Here is a 17,737-nt window from a genome sequence, read left to right as displayed (position 1 = left end):
CATGTCAGAATTCCACTCCTTTTTAAAGTTAAATGATATTTTATTTTGTATATATCATGTTTTGTTGATGTACCCATCCATGTATGGAGGCTTGAGTAGCTTTTACCTTCTGCCTATTTTTTAATAATAATGCCATAAGCCTGGGTGTATAAGTTCTCAATTTGTTGTCAAAACAGCAGCGGCACGTGTTTCTCCTGGGGTGGAGCAGCACACTGGGACCTGTCTGCAGAGTTTCTGTTGGAGCCCTGTATGGAATTTTGGATGCTTCACTGGTGCCTAGACACAACAGCTGGTCCCTGGCTCAGCTGTGAGAATGCTCACTGTGTACTGCCATCTCCTCACGTTGCAAGGAAGAACCTTAAGGGATAGAGAGAACATGAGGGTGACATTGGGATGTATGTACAGCACGAGTTTATGCAAATGAATTTGTCTGTTCCTGGATACAACATGTCACACCCGATATTCCTAGACGGGATCTGGGGTGTGGGAGGGGGGTTCTCAATTTGCTGAATAGAGTCAGAGGTTGGACTTGGAGCTGGAGGTCATGGCCTTCCGTGCCCCAGAGCTGTAAGTGCTGTGTGTGTTTGGCTGATAATCCTCATCTCTCACTGTTGGCTCCCTCTTGTAGGAGTAGAAGCTGATGACTTTGAAGCTGAGTTACAGAGAAGAATGCCTGAAGAATGTGGCCATTACTACGACTTCTGACAAATGCCATCATGAGGATTCTCACTTAGTTCATTTAGCTCCAAAGACACGATTCCCAGGCCTGTGGTTTTCATCCTCACTGCCAGTGAAGTTTAGGATCAGTGTCAACACAGAAACCGCTGCATGGCCTCAGAGGCTCTTACGTTGATCCTGCAGTCCAGGAGATCAGATTCCAGGATGATGGGATTTTGACTGTCTCTAAATTTCAGACAAAGTCAGATGAGGACAGCACAGGCAGGTGTTCTCGTCCGTCCTTGGTTTGGGGCCCTGTCCCTTTGAGTTTTAATCATTGAGTACAAATTCAGATCCTTTTATGTGATGTGGTTTTAAACTTTGTTTTTACTGTTTTCTAGATTTACAAAAGGACTTAATTAGATATACTAAAATAAATAAATAAATAAAGACATTGAGCTGTGTTAGGAAAACACCCAGGATTTACATTTAAAGTTTTGGTTCCTGCAGAAATAAGTTTATGGAATAGAGTAGCTCTAAATCCACTGACTGGGGTCCAGTGCTCTCCCTTTTGCTCTGTTTATTGGGTTTCTTAAAAAAAAAAATTGACTAGTTCTATGTCTTCTGCTTTTTTTTTTTTTAATTGAAAAAAATAATACAAGCTCATTCATTGCTTAAGTCTAGGAAACAGCCTTGGAGAAAAGCTTAAGTGCTGCTGCTTAATTGGGAGGTCCGATGCCAAGGCAGCCAGGGAGAGGGCAGAGGCTGCCGTGGTGGGGCAGGATGGAGGCAAGCACAAGGTCTACAGGTCCGTGGCTCTAGGTAAGATACGCAGAAGCACCTTACCCGGAGCAGTCCATCCGGGGATGAATGAAGAAGAGATTTGTTGGCTCTTTCCTAGCTCCTGTCTTGCCATAGCTGAAGCTCACCTCACGGGGTGTTATGTCCCTATTCCTTCAGGTGGCATCACTTAACCCCTTAGTGGCTTCCGGAGAAGTCAGATCCCACAGATGGCACTTTATCTGAAGTCGTGGGAGGAGTCAGAGACTAGCCATTTGCTTCACCTTGTGGGACCAGTTTGTCACAGTGGCAGCAGATGGGGAGAGCAAGCAGCAGAGGTCTGGGGGCAAGCTGAAGCTAGAGAAACTGAAGCAGCCATGAGCTGGGTTTGAAACGGACATGGTAAAAATTCAAGTGCAAATCTACAATAAGTACATTTCCCTTCCACTCGTTTTTGGTATATTCACAGATTGTCAAGCATCACCATTATATAGTTTCAGAACATATTCATAATTCCAAAAAGGAACCCTGTACTCATAAAATAGCCCCTCCCCATTCCTCTTCCGGGCTGGTGATCCCCATCAACCACTCTGCTACTCTGTATTTCTGTGGATTTGCACATTTGCCTATGCTGGACGTTGCAGGTACGTGGTGACTTTTTGTGCCTGGCTTCTTTCACTTTGCATAATGTTTTCAAACTTTGCCCATGTGGTGCCATGCATCAGTGCTTCATTCCTTTATTTCATTTTCTTTTTATCAGATTTTTAAAATGTTTTTGTAGGAGGCTGCATCTGGCTCCCACTCTCAGCCGTTGCAGTGCGTTGAGCTCCACAGAAACAGCACCGGGGCAAGTGAGAGCTGGACACCACCGGGCAACTGCCTCGCTGAGGAAAAACAGCTAAACAGGGGCAAAGGAGCGCCTAAGAAGCCGAGAGGCAAAATGTCATCATGTGCATTCTTTATGCAAACTTGCCGGGAGGAGCACAAGGAGAAGCACTCACATACTTCAGTCCCTTCTCAGAGTTTTCCAAGATTAGTGCTCAGAAAGGTGGAAGACCATGTCTGCTAGAGAGAAAGGAAAATTTGAAGACATGGCAAAGGTGGACAAGGTTCATTATGAAAGAGAAGTAAAAATCTATGTCCCTCCTGAAGGGGAAACAAGAAAGAAGTTCAAGGATCCCAATGCACCCAAGAGGCCTCCGTCAGCCTTCTTCTTGTTCTGTTCTGAGTATCGCCCAAAATCAAAGGAGAACATCCTGACCTGTCCATCGGAAAAGAAGGCTGCTGAGCTAAAGGAAAAATACAAAAAGGATATTGCTGCCCACTGAGCTAAAGACAAACCTGATGCAGCAAAAAAGGGAGTTGTCAGGGCTGAAAAAAGCAAGAAAAAGAAGAAGGAGGAGGAAGATGAGGAAGATGAAGAGGATGAGGAAGAAGAGGAAGATGAAGATAAAGAAGAGGATGACGATGAAAAAGTTGGTTCTAGTGCATTTTTTTTCTTGTCTATAAAGCATTTAACTCCCCTGTACACAACTCACTCCTTTTAAGGAAAAAATTTGAAATGCAAGGCTGTGCTGTGTAAGATTTGTTTTTAAACTGTACAGTGTCTTTTTTTGTATAGTTAACACACTACTGAATGTATCTTTAGATAGTCCTGTTCTGGTGGTAATTTCAATAGCCACTAACCTTGCCTGGTACAGTATGGGGCTTGTAAATTGGCATGGAAACTTAAAGCAGGTTCTTATTGGTGCACAGCACAAATTAGTTATATATGGGGACGGTCGTTTTTCATCTTCAGTTGTCTCTGATGCAGCTTATACGAAGTAATTGTTGTTCTGTTAACTGAATACCACTCTGTAACTACAAGAAGAAAAAAAAGTTGCAGCTGTTCTGTTGACATTCTGAAAGCTTCTAAGTAAATACAATTTTTTTATTAGAAAAATGTTTTTATTGGTACATTATAGTTATACATACTAGTGGGGCTCATTTTGACATGCTCATATGCGTATGTAATATAATTTGCTCCCTTTCAATTCCCAGTTCTTCCTCTTTCCATCCTCTCCCCCTCCCCTGCCCCCCTTCCTCTACTCTACTGGTCTTCCTTTTATTTCATTATTGATTTTTTAATTGGTTCATGATAGATACCTGTAAAAGTGGAATTCCTTGTAATATCGTAATATGTTCACATAACATAATTTGGTCATTTGCATCCCAAAGTTCCTCCCCTTGTCCATCTCTCCTCCCTCCACCTTTATTCCCTTCTTATACTTCATTGTTCTCCCTTTTATTTTCATGGGATTTCCTTTTTTTAGAAATCATTTATTTCTCCCTAGTTTCTGCATATGAGGGAAAACAGTCAACCTTTGACTTTCTGAGTCTGGCTTAATTCACTATGCATGATCTTTGCTTCCATCTATTTATTAACAAATGACATTTTGCTCTTCTTAATGGCTAAGTAAAATTCCATTGTGCATATAGGCCACATTTTCTTAATCCATCTGTTTGTTAATGGGCACTTTCATTTCATTCTTAAATTTTTAAAATTTTATTTGTTCTAATTAGTTGTACATGACAGTAGAATGCATTTATACATTTTGATAGGTCACACATCAGTAGGGTGTTCTCTCTCATTTTTATGATTATACATATTGCAGTATTTTTTTTATTGTGGTAAAATATGCATAACATAGTTATCTTCTTAACCATTGGTAAGGATATCATTCAGTGTCATTAAATAGATTCAGTGTTGTGTACCCATCACTACTATTCTCCTCCAGAACTTTTTCATTTTCCCAAACTGACACTTTGTGCTCATCAAATACTAACTTCTTCACCTGACTTCCCCCAGTCCCTGTGACCACCATTTTATTTTTCGTCTCTGTGAATCTAACCACTCTGATATCTCATATAAATGGAATCATATAATAGTTGTCCGTCTGTGCTTGTATTTCACTTAGCATAATGTTTTCAAGAATCATCTATTTTTGACATATATTAGTATTTTATTCATTTTACAGCTTACTAGTCTTCCATTGTATGTATATACTGCATTTTCTATATCTATTGATCTCTTGATGGATTACTTCCACATTTTGGGTATTGTGAATAATATTTCTAGGAACATTAGTGTACAGATATCTGTTTGAGTTCTGATTTCAATTATTTTTTGGATATATGCATAAGAATGGAATTTTGTCATAGGATAGTTCTATTTCATTTTAGGCACACCATACTGTTTTCCATAGTGACTGCATTATTTTACATTTTCACCAGAAATGCACAAGAGTTCTAGTTCCTCCACATCCTTACCAATACTTGTGTTTTTTTGTTTTGTTATAGTGGCCAATTCTTTTTTTTTTTTCTTTTCTTTTTTGGTACCAGTGATCAAACTCAGGGGCATTCAATCACTGAGCCACATCCCAACCCTATTTTGTATTTTTATTTAGAGACAGGGTCTCACCAAGTTGCTTAGCACCTCACTTTTGCTGAGGCTGGCTTTGAACTCCAGGGTCCTCCTGCCTCAGCCTCCGCAGCCCCTAGGATTACAGGTGTGTGCCACTGCACCCGGCTATAGTAACCAATTCTAATGGATGTGAAGCAGTGTCTCATTTTTTTTTTTATTTCTCTAATAACTAATCATGTTGAGCATCTTCACATGTGCTTACTGGTCATCGGTATATCTTTTTTTGACACAAGTCTACTTAAGCCTTTTGCCCATTTTATAATTAAATTGTTTGATTTTGTTGTTGAGTTAAAACAAATATTTTTTTAAAGGCTGTGCTGAGTGTCTTCTAACTGTTTACCCTACTTGACTTTCTATTTTCCTTCTGTCGTCCCCTTGGGTCTTATTCTGTTCAGGCTTCTATAAAAAAAATACCATAGTCTAGGTAATTTATGAGCAACAGAAATTTATTTCTTATAGTTCTAGAGGCTGGGAAGTCCAAGACACAGAGACCAGCAGACTCAATGTCTGGCGAAGGCTCAATCTCCACTTTAAAATGAACCTTGTTGCTGGGCCCTCAATATGGCAGAAGGGAAGAAGAGCTCTGTTGCATGGAGTCGCTGATCCCACTCAGGTGACTGTCATGACTTAATCACCTCCTTAAACTCCCACCTTTTAATGCCATCACATCAGTGATTAAGGTTCAGCATATGAAGTTTAGGGTGACACCCTTGGACCATAGTGCATTTAGAACTTGTGCTGATGCTTTAACAAAAATATCTTGGTTAGAGTCCCACAGAACTCTACACTGTCTTCTTCTGCCTTGTAATAATAACTCTAGGTGACTCTTCAAATTTTATGAGTTCAGGATACATACACAAATTTTTTTTTTTTTTTTTTTTTTTGGTGGTGCTGGGGATCAAACCCAGGACTCGGTGCATGCTAGGTAAGTGCTTTGCCATTGAGCTATATCCCCAGCCCAGGGCTTATTTCTTATGTAAGATAATTTTTTTTTTTTTTTAATACTGGGAATTGGATCTGGGGGTTGTTTTACCACTGAACTACATCCCTCAGTCCTTTTTATTTTTTATTTTGAGATAGGGTCTTGTTAAGTTGCTGAGGCTGGACCCTGAACTTACAATCCTCCTGCCTCAGCCTCCTGTTGTTGGGATTATAGGCGTGGGTCACTGTGGTTCAAGTATGCAGTGCAAATATAGAGGAAATAAAGAGTAGTCTCTATTTCCCATAAGCTAACATGGAGGAGGAAAAAGAAAAAAACGAACAATTACTACTACTACATCAATAGGAGAGATACATTCAGCTTGGGTTTGGCCAAGAGAATGTTTCTCTGGAAATGAAAACTAACTCAAGCATTGAAGTAGGAGGTAAAGTTTATGTGTGGTGAGGGAGGGGGGTTGATCCAGGTGGGGTGAAAGCACCCGCAAAGAGTCACGGAGCACATGAGCAAGTCTAATACATTTGCAAACATGAACATGCAGCTGTAATCCCACAAAGCAACATACTGGGAAGTCATAACACAATTCTGGAAGCAAAAAGTAAAATGAGCAAATCTTGTTCAAGGACACTATAAGTGAGAAGTTCTGACAGAGTCAACTAAATCAGAGCTATGGAAATAAAGTGAGAGGTAGAGTCACAGGATATTTCAGATCTGAGCCCTGAGTTCAATCCCTAGAACATGTGTGTGCATACACCCACACCCCCACACCCCCGCCACACACACATATTGGGGAAGTGGAATTGATAGGAGTTGGAGATTGATTACATTTTGAATAGTAAAAAGGAGATGCCTTTGGGGAACTGGGGGGTAGAGGATTGTTCTGGAAGATGATGAATTCAGTTAGGGACCTAAATGTGGTTTATAAACATCTCCCCCATTTTAAGTCACCTTGGACTAGGTTCAAAATTTTCAAAAGGCTTCAAAGAGAGTTAAATGTTCTATTGTTTCTTAAAAGCCCAATTCAATTTCTTCCACTTGAATTCTTAAGTAGGAGAGTTATTAACATTTCACTGAATCAGACTTTATTTTTCCCTCCTTCCTTTCTTTCTCCCTCTTTTGGTCCTGCTTCCCTCCTACCCTTTTCTTTTCCAACATTTCTGCAAATTTGTGTTGGACTAGCCTATTACTGGTTGGAGAAAGAAAGAACCCAGAAATCCTGGCTCCCAGCACTGCTTTTCCCATTTCCTCCTTTGTGGAGATTCCCCCTCTGGTTGAAAAACTCACCAGCTCTCAACGGATGCAGAAGAACTTGCTTTCCTATTGGCTTCTTGGTAAGAGCATCTCATGAAGCCAGCGGATGCCTCACAAGAAGGAAATGCTGCTCGTTAGGAGAGGAAATGCAGATAATTCGCATGCTTCCTTTCATCTGCCAACACTGGCCTGAAAACAAGCCACCATTGAGTGCAGCTTTTTCTCAGTGCAGCTGTGGCTCACGGCACTAACAGTCTGTTCTTTGGGAATTAGAAACACATTGATCTGTGCTGTAAAAGCTGATGGCTAAAGACAGTCCAATTGCACATGTCATCTGAGGGACTCTACTGCTTTGTTTGGTGAGTGGGGTTGTCAGTGTGGCGAGTGAGTCTGCTTTGTGCTGCTGCTTTTCCTTTGCTGTGCCCCAACATTTCAACGCAATGAGAAGATGATGGGCACTTGTATGATAGGTCCAGGAAACCCAGGGGGAGTCCAAGAATCAGTGTGTGACCCTCTCCTTCACCAGCACATCAGCTCTGCAAGGACAGGGGAGTCAAATTTATTTCTGTTTCCCATAGCACTTAGCATAGTGTTCTTCCAGGAGAGTTAGTTCAAACCGATTCACCTGAGTAGCTGTGTTCTGAGCTGGCAGCAGATTGGCCACACCCTTGACCCCCTTTTCCTTGGAGCATACATGGAAGCCATGACTTCCTAGTATCTCCAGGGAGAGCAACTTCAGGATTTCCTTGAGTCTTCTGAGGAAAGTTGAGGGACAAGCAGAAAATGAGACCAGCGGTAAATACTGACCTTTCCTGGTTCCCCCAGGAAAGAATTCTGAAGCAGAATTATTGCCAGCCTGATATTTACTTGGTGACCCTGATGACCCTGGAAGAAAAAGTTCCTCCCTTGAGTCTCTCTCCAGAGGTCCTGGGCTGTGGGCTGGTTTTCTGGCTTTGCTTGCTCACTGTGGTCCACCTTCAACTCCTCATTGGTTTGCTCCTGTACCAGAGCCCCCAACAGCCTGACTTATCTGTCTGAAGGGGCGGGGCAGACACAAAATCATGAGCAGAAAAAGAACCAGTCACTGGAAACAAAAGCCAAGCAGGACATCTGGCCTAGGTGACTCTCTCCAAGTTAAGTTCTTGCCATAGACAAGGTAAGAAGGAACTTGAACAAAATAATGATGAGAATTTTTAAGGAGATGAAATTAGAGTTATAAAAGGTTTTCTGAAACTGAAGAACTAGGATTTTAAAAGAAATTCAACAGATGCATTCTGAGTACTTATTACGATTAAAAAAACCCCTTATGCTGAGTACTATGTGTACACGAAGAGAGAAACTGTCCCTTTTCTCAAGGAGTTTATAATCTATTGAAAAAGATAGGAATTACTAGACATGGTACAAAGGAGGATGATGTAAAAGCTTATATGAAGTACGAATGAAATGTCTGCATACACAAGGTGATCTCTTAATTATAATTGGCAGATCAGGGACTTTAGGCGCAGGAAATGCTGTTTTAGTTCAGCTCCAAGAGATGACAGTGGTCTTAGCAGGGGCAACGGGAGGGGATCGGCTGGGCAGTGAATACTTGGTGAGGCTGGGAAGATGTCACCTGCAGCTGGAGAGTGGTTTTGTTCCGTAGGTAGGAGAAGCAGCATCACAGAACTAGCTTCAGGCATACTAAGGTTTCAGGCCATTACATCTCGCAGCTGTGCGACCTTCTGTAATGGCTAGAGGTGGCCTCATCTTGTGAGGAACAGTGGTGATGGGGGCTTGCTGGAGGAAGTAGTTTTAGCCAAGGAGAGTGAGCAGGAGTTCACCCACTTCCTTCCACACCCTAACTAATGGGGCTGGACTTACAGGCTTGGGCCTTTTGCTCAGCTTTCAGTCTACTTCCTGGGAAATCCAACCTGTCACATGCAGATAATGCCTCTAGTTTTTGCACTACAGCCGAGTACTTGCAACTCAGCCCATCCCTGGGTGTTGTGTGGTGAGTGGGCCAAGGTCCTCGAGTCCACTAGTGTTCTCTTGAGACCTGTCCCTGTCCTGTCTACCTACTCCCTTAACATCCTTGTGTCAGAGGGATTTTTTTTTTTTTTTAATGCTAGGTGAGTCAGATTGAAGAGTGTGTGTGTGTGTGGTACGGGGAGGGGATGCAGGATGTGGGAGGACCCTGGAGTGGAGGCAGCCTTCCTCCACATTCCTTTGTGGTGTCCATTGGGTTGGGAGGGGAAGGGGGTGTGGGGAAGGAGAGCTGGGGTTGGGGTGCTGGCTGAGGATGAGGCACAGTGCTGAGCAGGAAGGAGAATCAGTCCCAGAAGAACACTTAATTGGCTTCAATCTTTTAAAAGCCTGTGCCCATTTCTGATGAATATAAAAATATCATGCTCTGTCATAAATACAAGAATATTTTAATTTAAAACATTTTTTTTCTCTAAGGTCTTTTTTTTAATAAAAAATTGTGTATATATAAGATATGCAACATGGAATAAGATTCATTACATAAAATATTATGGTTACTATAGTGAAATAAATGAATGTATCCATCAGGTTAAAACATATTGAAATAGGCTTAAATAAGTAGGGCACCATAAAAAAGAAATCAGGCCTGAAAGGATCACAGATGTGCAGGATGAAGAGTCTAACTTCTGCAAATCCCACTGTGAGAGATGATTCCATCGGGATTTATTTCTGTAGTATGGATTATGTAAGAAACCAGTTATTTTTCATTCCACTTTATTACTATAAAGTGATTATTTAAGCTGAGACGCCCCTCCCTACTGGAGGTTCCTAATATCAAGAACAGCAGTCTGAGGCTGCGTCCAAGTCAAGTTGGAAAGTCTGGGTGCTTGGTCTGCGGAAGTCCTCCTAGTGTTGAGCAGCAACTGGGAACTTAGGAACCTCAGGGACAGTCTTGAGCATCAGTGACAGGAGGGCACAGCCTGACAGAACAGCTCAGGCCTGTCTGGTTCGCCTGTGGCAGATTCAGTGTTCAAGTTTCCAGGAAGCTTAGTGACTGACCAGGGCCTGCTCGCTGCCCCTGTCCTGGCGACTTCTCATGGCCAAGTGCTGGTCAGGTGAAAAGTCAAGACCTAGCTGCAGGGTTGGCCCCCAGGGCGGGGTGACTATTCCTCTTTAAACACCTGGAATCTTATTATCAGAAAGAGTCAGACCTAGTCCTCGGAATGTGTGTGTGTGTGTGTGTGCTGGGGGTGTGGGTGGGGAGGGCTGCGCCCTGTTTCTTCTCATTTCTAGAATACAGCAAAGAAGCCAGTCCACATCTTGAGTAAGGAGGTGGCAGGCTTAGAGCTCAGTGGTGGTGTTCCTGTCAAGTCCTGGCAGCAGCAGTTGGTGAGGCCAGACTGGGGGCAGGGAGATCAGTTTGGGTGTGCCTGCAAGCCCCGAACTGTGGGTACCAAGTTGCTGAATTAAAAGGGTGGCAGAGGGATGGAAGAGAGGGATCACTGGAGATATGCTGGAGACAAAGCGTGGGAGGTAACAAAGGCTTGGACAGAGACAAGTCCGGTTTCAGCCCTGAGGGCATGGTAGCTGATAATGCCTTTAAAAGAAACTGGGAAGTCAGTTCTCACAAACCCTATGAGACAGGCTTCAAAAATAGATCTGGTTTCAAATTCTAGTCCGATTATAACTGACTGTGTAGGTGCCACTGGACATACAAGTCACCCCATGAAGTCTGATTTATCTGATTGTTTTTTAATTTTGTAAAATCTGGGATAGTGATGACTATTTCATAGAGTTACTTATTATACAGAATAAATGAAACAAGAAAACATCCTAAAGCATTTACAACAGGCGGGCAGGCGGTCAGTACCCGGTCAATGGCAGCAGTTGGATAGAGTGAGGTTAGTGCCATTTACCAGGTTGTAGCAGAAGCTGGACCTGCAGAGGGGACAGTTCTAGTAAAAAGGCTTAGGGAGGTGTTGGAGTGTGTGCTGGTGTCTATTGGGATCTCTGAAGCACAGAACTGAGTCAGTTTGTAAAATGGTTTCTTATTTCTTTTTCAGAGTTAGATACAAAAGACAAGTGTGAACACTGCTAATAATCTCTTTTACACATAAGGTTGAAATCATGGTCTTCCTCTTATTATCAGCTTAATAGCTGAGATTTTTAAAGAGGAGACTAGGAAACAATGACATTTATCATTTACTTCGCATGAAAAGTTTGACAATGTTATTAAGGATCCAGACTCTTTCCGACTTTCTGCTTCCCCATCCTTGGGTTTTTGGTCTTATATTTGTTGCCTCATGGTCGCAAGATCACTGCCATATATAAGGCATCACATCTATATTGACAGAAAAATAAGAAAATGCTGCAGCACCATCGAGTTCTCTGCTATCTATCCCTTTTAATCGGAAAAGCAGTTTTATAGAAGACTGTTGAGTTTAATTGGCCAGAATCAGGTCACATGGTCATGCCCCAGGATTTAAAAAGCCTGGGAAAGGCAGTGTATGCCAAAGCGGAACAGGATGGCCTGATGATGGCTTTCTACCCTAGATTTTTAAGCAGTGGTGATTTTGGTAATTTAGGTCAATGCCTCAATCCAAATTCTATCATTTAATTGTAGATCAATGAGTATCTCCACAGATGAGTAGGTGTTTGCTCTGTGTTGTAGGGGAATAGGAGGATTGAAAGACCCTTTGAGAAGTCAAGCTATTTTTACCTTTTTGGTCTCTCAGGGCCTACAGGAGATTTAATTCTCTATTTGTCCCTCTTTTTTTTTAAAATTTATTTATTTTTTATTATTGTATACAAATGGGATACATGTTGTTTCTCTATTTGTACATGGAGTCAAGGCATACCGTTTGTGTAATCATACGTTTACATAGGGCAATGATATTTGATTCATTATTTTTTTTCCTTTCCCCTCCACCCCTCCCACTCCTCTTTTCCCTCTATACAGTCCTTCTTTCCTCCATTCTTACCACCCTCCTTATCCCTAACCCTAAACCTAACCCTAACCCTAACACTAACCCCTCCCACCCCCCATTATGTGTCATCATCCGCTTATCAGCGATGTCATTCGTCCATTAGTTTTTTGAGATTGGCTTATCTCACTTAGCATGATATTCTCCAGTTTCATCCATTTGCCTGAAAATGCCATAATTTTATCATTCTTCATGGCGGAGTAATATTCCATTGTATATATATGACACAGTTTCTTTATCCACTCATCAACTGAAGGGCATCTAGGTTGGTTCCACAATCTGGCTATGGTGAATTGAGCAGCAATGAACATTGATGTGGCTGTATCTCTGTAGTATGCTGGTTTCAAGTCCTTTGGGTATAGGCCAAGGAGTGGGATAGCTGGGTCAAATTGTGGTTCCATTCCAAGTTTTCTGAGGAATCTCCACACTGCTTTCCAGAGTGGGTGCACTAATTTGCAACCCCACCAGCAATGTATGAGTGTGCCTTTTTCCCCACATCCTCGCCAACACCTATTGTTGCTTGTGTTCTTGATAATTGCCATTCTAATTGGGGTGAGATGAAATCTTAGGGTAGTTTTGATTTGCATTTCCCTTATTACTAGAGATGTTGTACATTTTTTCATATATCTGTTGATTGCTTGTACATCTTCTGTGAAGTGTCTGTTCATTTCCTTAGCCCGTTTGTCGATTGGATTATTTGTATTCTTGGTGTAGAGTTTTTTGAGTTCTTTATAGATTCTGGAAATTAGCGCTCTATCTGAAGTATGAGTGGCAAAGATATTCTCCCACTCTGTAGGCTCTCTCTTCACATTGTTGATAGTTTCCTTTGATGAGAGAAAGCTTTTTCATTTGAATCTATCCCAGTTGTTGATTCTTGCTTTTATTTTTTGTGCTATGGGAGTCCTGTTGAGGAAGTCTGGTCCTAAGCTGACATGTTGAAGCTCTGGACCTACTTTTTCTTCTATAAGATGCAGGGTCTCTGGTCTGATTCCGAGGTCATTGATCCATTTTGAGTTGAGTTTTGTGTAGGGTGAGAGATAGGGGTTTAATTTCATTCTGTTGCATATGGTTTTCCAGTTTTCCCAGCACCATTTGTTGAAGAGGCTATCTTTTCTCCATTGCATATTTTTGGCCCCTTTGTCTAGCATAAGAAAATTGTATTTATTTGGGTTTGTGTCCATGTCCTCTATTCTGTACCATTGATCTACCTGTCTATTTTGGTACCAATACCATGCCGTTTTTGTTACTATTGCTATGTAGTAGAGTTAAAGATCTGGTATTGCAATACCCCCTGCTTCACTCTTTCTACTGAGGATTGCTTTAGCTATTCTGGGTTTTTTATTCTTCCAGATGAATTTCATAATTGCTTGCTCTATTTCTGCAAGGTACATCATTGGGATTTTAATTGGAATTGCATTGAATCTGTATAGCACTTTAGGTAGTATGGCCATTTTGACAATATTAATTCTGCCTATCCAAGAACATGGAAGATCTTTCAATCTTCTAAGGTTTTCTTTAATTTCTTTCTTTAGTGTTCTGTAGTTCTCATTGTAGAGGTCTTTCACCTCTTTTGTGAGATTGATTCCCAAGTATTTTACTTTTTCGATACTATTGTGAATGGGGTAGTTTTCCTAATTTCTCTTTCTGAAGATTCATCGCTTATGTATAAAAATGCATTGGATTTATGAGCATTGATCTTGTAACCTGCTACTTTACTGAATTCACTTATGAGTTCTAAAAGTTTTCTGGTGGAATTTCCAGGTTCCTCTAAATATATAATCATGTCGTCAGTGAACAGGGATAGTTTGAGTTCTTCTTTTCCAATTCGTATCCCTTTAATTTCTTTGGTTTGTCTAATTGCTCTGACTAGAGTCTCAAGGACAATGTTGAATATAAGTGGTGAAAGAGGGCATCCCTGCCTTGTTCCAGTTTTTAGGGGGAATGTTTTCAGTTTTTCACCATTTAGAATGATATTGGCCATGGGCTTAGCGTAGATGGCCTTTATAATGTTAAGGAATGTTCCCACTACCCCAATTTTTTCTAGTGTTTTGAGCATGAAGGGATGCTGTATTTTATCAAATGCTTTTTCTGCATCTATTGAAATAATCATGTGATTCTTAACTTCAAGTGTGTTGATATGGTGAATGACATTTATTGATTTCCGGATGTTGAACCAAACTTGCATCCCTGGGATAAAACCCACTTGATCGTGGTGCACTATCTTTTTAATATGTTTTTGTATGCGATTTGCTAAAATTTTGTTGAGAATTTTTGCGTTGATGTTCATTAAAGATATTGGTCTGAAATTTTCTTTCCTCGATGTGTCTCTGTCTGGTTTAGGTATCCCCACTTGATCATGGTGCACTATCTTTTTAATATATTTTTGTATGTGATCTGCTAAAATTTTGTTGAGAATTTTTGCGTTGATGTTCATTAAGGATATTGGTCTGAAATTTTCTTTCCTCCATGTGTCATGTCTGGTTTAGGTATCAGGGTGATATTGGCTTCATAGAACGAGTTTGGGAGGGTTCCCTCCTCTTCTATTTCATGGAATACTTTGAGGAGTATTGGAATGAGCTCTTCCTTAAAGGTTTTGTAGAACTCGGCTGAGAACCCATCTAGTCCCAGATTTTTCTTTGTTGGTAGGCTTTTGATGACCTCTTTTAGTTCATTGCTTAAAATTGATTTATTTAAGTTGTGTATGTCCTCCTCGTTCAGTTTAGGTAATTCATATGTCTCTAGAAACTTGTTGACGTCTTTGAGGTTTTCTGTTTTGTTGGAGTATAGATTTTCAAAATAGCTTCTAATTATGTTTTGTATTTCACTCGTGTCTGTTGTGATATTTCCTTGTTCATTCTGAACAATTTTAGTAATTTGAGTTTTCTCCCTCTTTCTCTTTGTTATTGTGGCTAAGGGTTTATCAATTTTGTTTATTTTTTCAAAGAACCAACTATTTATTTTGTTAATTTTTCCGATTGTTTCTTTTGTTTCAATTTCGTTGATTTCAGCTCTGAGTTTAACTATTTCCTGTCTTCTACTACTTTTGGTGTTGGTCTGCTCTTCTTTTTCTAGGGCTTTGAGCTGTAGTGTTAAGTCGTTTATTTTTGATTTCTACTTCTTTTGTTGAATGCGCCCCATGAAATAAATCTTCCTCTAAGTACTGCTTTCATAGTGTCCCAGAGATTTTGATATGATGAGTCTTTGTTCTTGTTTACTTCTAAGAATTTTTTTATTTCCCTCCTGATGTCTTCTGTTATCCATTCATCATATAATAGTGTATTATTTAATCTCCAGGTATTGGAGAAGTTTCTGTTTTTTATTCTGTCGTTTATTTCTAATTTCAATCCATTATGATCTGAAAGAGTACAAGGTAGTATCTCTATCTTCTTGTATTTGCTAACAGTAGCTTTGTGGCATAAAATATGGTCTATTTTAGAGAAGGATTCATGTGCTGCTGAGAAGAAAGTGTATTCGTTCTTTGTTGGATGGTATATTCTAAATATGTCCATTAAGTCTAAATTGTTGATTGTGTTATTGAGATCTATGGTTTCTTTATTCAATTTTTATTTGGAAGATCTATCCAGTGGTGAGAGAGGTGTGTTAAAATCGCCTAGTATTATTGTGTTGTGGTCTATTTGATTTCTGGAATTGAGAAGGATTTGTTTGACGTACGTGGATGAGCCAATGTTTGGGGCATAGATATTTATGATTGTTATGTCGCTAATTTATGCTTTCCTTAAGCAGCATGTAATGTCCTTCTTTATCCCTTCTGATTAGTTTTGGCTTGAAGTCCACATTATGAGAAATGAGAATGGATACTCCAGCTTTTTTGCTGTGTCCGTGTGCATGGTATGTTTTTTCCCATCCTTTCACCTTTAGTCTATGGGTATCTCTTTCTATGAGATGAGTCTCTTGCAGGCAGCATATTGTTGGATTTTTCTTTTTAATTCAATCTGCCAGTCTATGTCTTTTGATTGATGAGTTCAGGCCATTAACATTCAGGGTTATTATTGTGATATGATTTGTATTCCCAGTCATTTGGCTCATTTTTGTTTTTTGACATGATTTGGTTTCTCCTTTATTTGGCTATTCCTTTAGGCTAGTTCCTCCCGTTGCTGATTTGCATCGTTGTTTTTCATCTCTTCCTCATGGAATATTTTGCTGAGAATGTTCTGTAGTGCCGGCTTTCTTTTTGTAAATTCTTTTAGCTTTTGTTTATCATGGAAGGATCTTATTTCATCGTCAAATCTGAAAGTAAGTTTTGCTGGGTATAAGATTCTTGGTTGGCATCCGTTTTCTTTCAGGGCTTGGTAAATGTTGTTCCAGGCCCTTCTAGCTTTTAGGGTCTGGATTGAAAATTCTGCTGATATCTGTATTGGTTTCCCCCTGAATGTAATTTGATTCTTTTCTCTCGTGGCCTTTAAAATTCTGTCTTTATTTTGTATGTTAGGTTTTTTCATAATAATGTGCCTTGGTGTGGGTCTGTTGTAATTTTGTATGTTTGGAGTCCTATAAGCCTCTTGTACTTGGTTTTCCATTTCGTTCTTCAGATTTGGGAAATTTTCTGATATTATTTCATTGAATAGATTGTTCATTCCTTTGGTTTGTTTCTCTAAGCCTTCCTCAATCCCAATAATTCTTAAATTTGGCCTTTTCATGATATCCCATAATTCTTGTAGATTCTGTTCATGATTTCTTACCATCTTCTCTGTTTGGCCAACTTTGTTTTCAAGATTAAATATTTTGTCTTCAGTGTCTGAGGTTCTGTCTTCCAGGTGTTCTATCCTATTGGTTATGCTTTCTATGGAGTTTTTAAAATTTGCTCTTTCATCTCCTCATTTACTTCCCTGATTGTTTTAATTATGTACATTCTGAACTCCCTTTCTGACATTTCTTCTGCTGTGCTGTCATTGGGATTTATTGATATAGTATCTAGGTTTGTTTGGGATATTTTCTTCCCTTGTTTTCTCATATTGGTCAGATGTCAGTGGGACTCTGAGATATTGCAGATTTCCTCTATTGGCTTATAGTGTCCCTGTAGATTTCCAGTGTATCACCTCCCAGCGTTCAGTAGCCTGAAGTCTTGGAGGAACTTGATAATGCAGTGCTTCCGAAGAAAGCTGCCCCTAGCCCCCTACTGGTTCCAGGGCTTGGAGCTGGCTCTGTGCGGAATGGCTCTCACTGGGGGGCCTACACCATGCAGTTGGCTGTGTGGGAGGAGCCCACCGCCGGAGTGTGCAAGGCTACCTGGGGAAGACTCTAACTGCTCTGCCCTGTTCTGATAAGCCACCTGTATCCGGGCCTTCCGCCCAGGCCGAGCTTCACCCGTTGGGCGAGACTCACCCGTGGCTCTATTTTAGTCCGCGTCTCTCAATGCCTCCCCTTTTTGAATACTGGGTTCTGGAGCGACTGGAGATGCAGTCACCCTCTAGTCTGCCATCTTGGATCACCCTCTGTCCCTCTTTTCCTTTTAAAAAATGTCAATAAATAAGTAGAGAATCTCTCTAACTGATAATAACTAAAAATATTGTTGAACTTCAAGATTTAACTTTGTTGCTTTTTAAATCTGTCTATGAGTTTGGGAGTAGGCTCAACTGCACAGGAAGCTCTTTCCACCTGGTGCAGGAAGGAGCCCTGAGCCATGCTCCTTCTTGTGAAGAAAAACTTTTTTGGGGGTGGGGTGGGGGTATTGGAGATTGAACT

General features: G+C 40.6%; 1 pseudogene; it reads left to right on the top strand.

Moving 5' to 3' along the window:
* Positions 1 to 2,350: 2,350 nt before the first annotated feature.
* On the top strand, positions 2,351 to 10,520 carry LOC124983097 (high mobility group protein B1-like; annotated as a pseudogene).
* The last annotated feature ends 7,217 nt before the right edge of the window (positions 10,521 to 17,737 follow it).

Source organism: Sciurus carolinensis, chromosome 1 (genome assembly GCF_902686445.1).
Source record: "Sciurus carolinensis chromosome 1, mSciCar1.2, whole genome shotgun sequence".
In the NCBI taxonomy this organism is placed as follows: Eukaryota; Metazoa; Chordata; class Mammalia; order Rodentia; family Sciuridae; genus Sciurus; species Sciurus carolinensis.
This window is presented reverse-complemented; position numbering and strand designations above follow the sequence as displayed.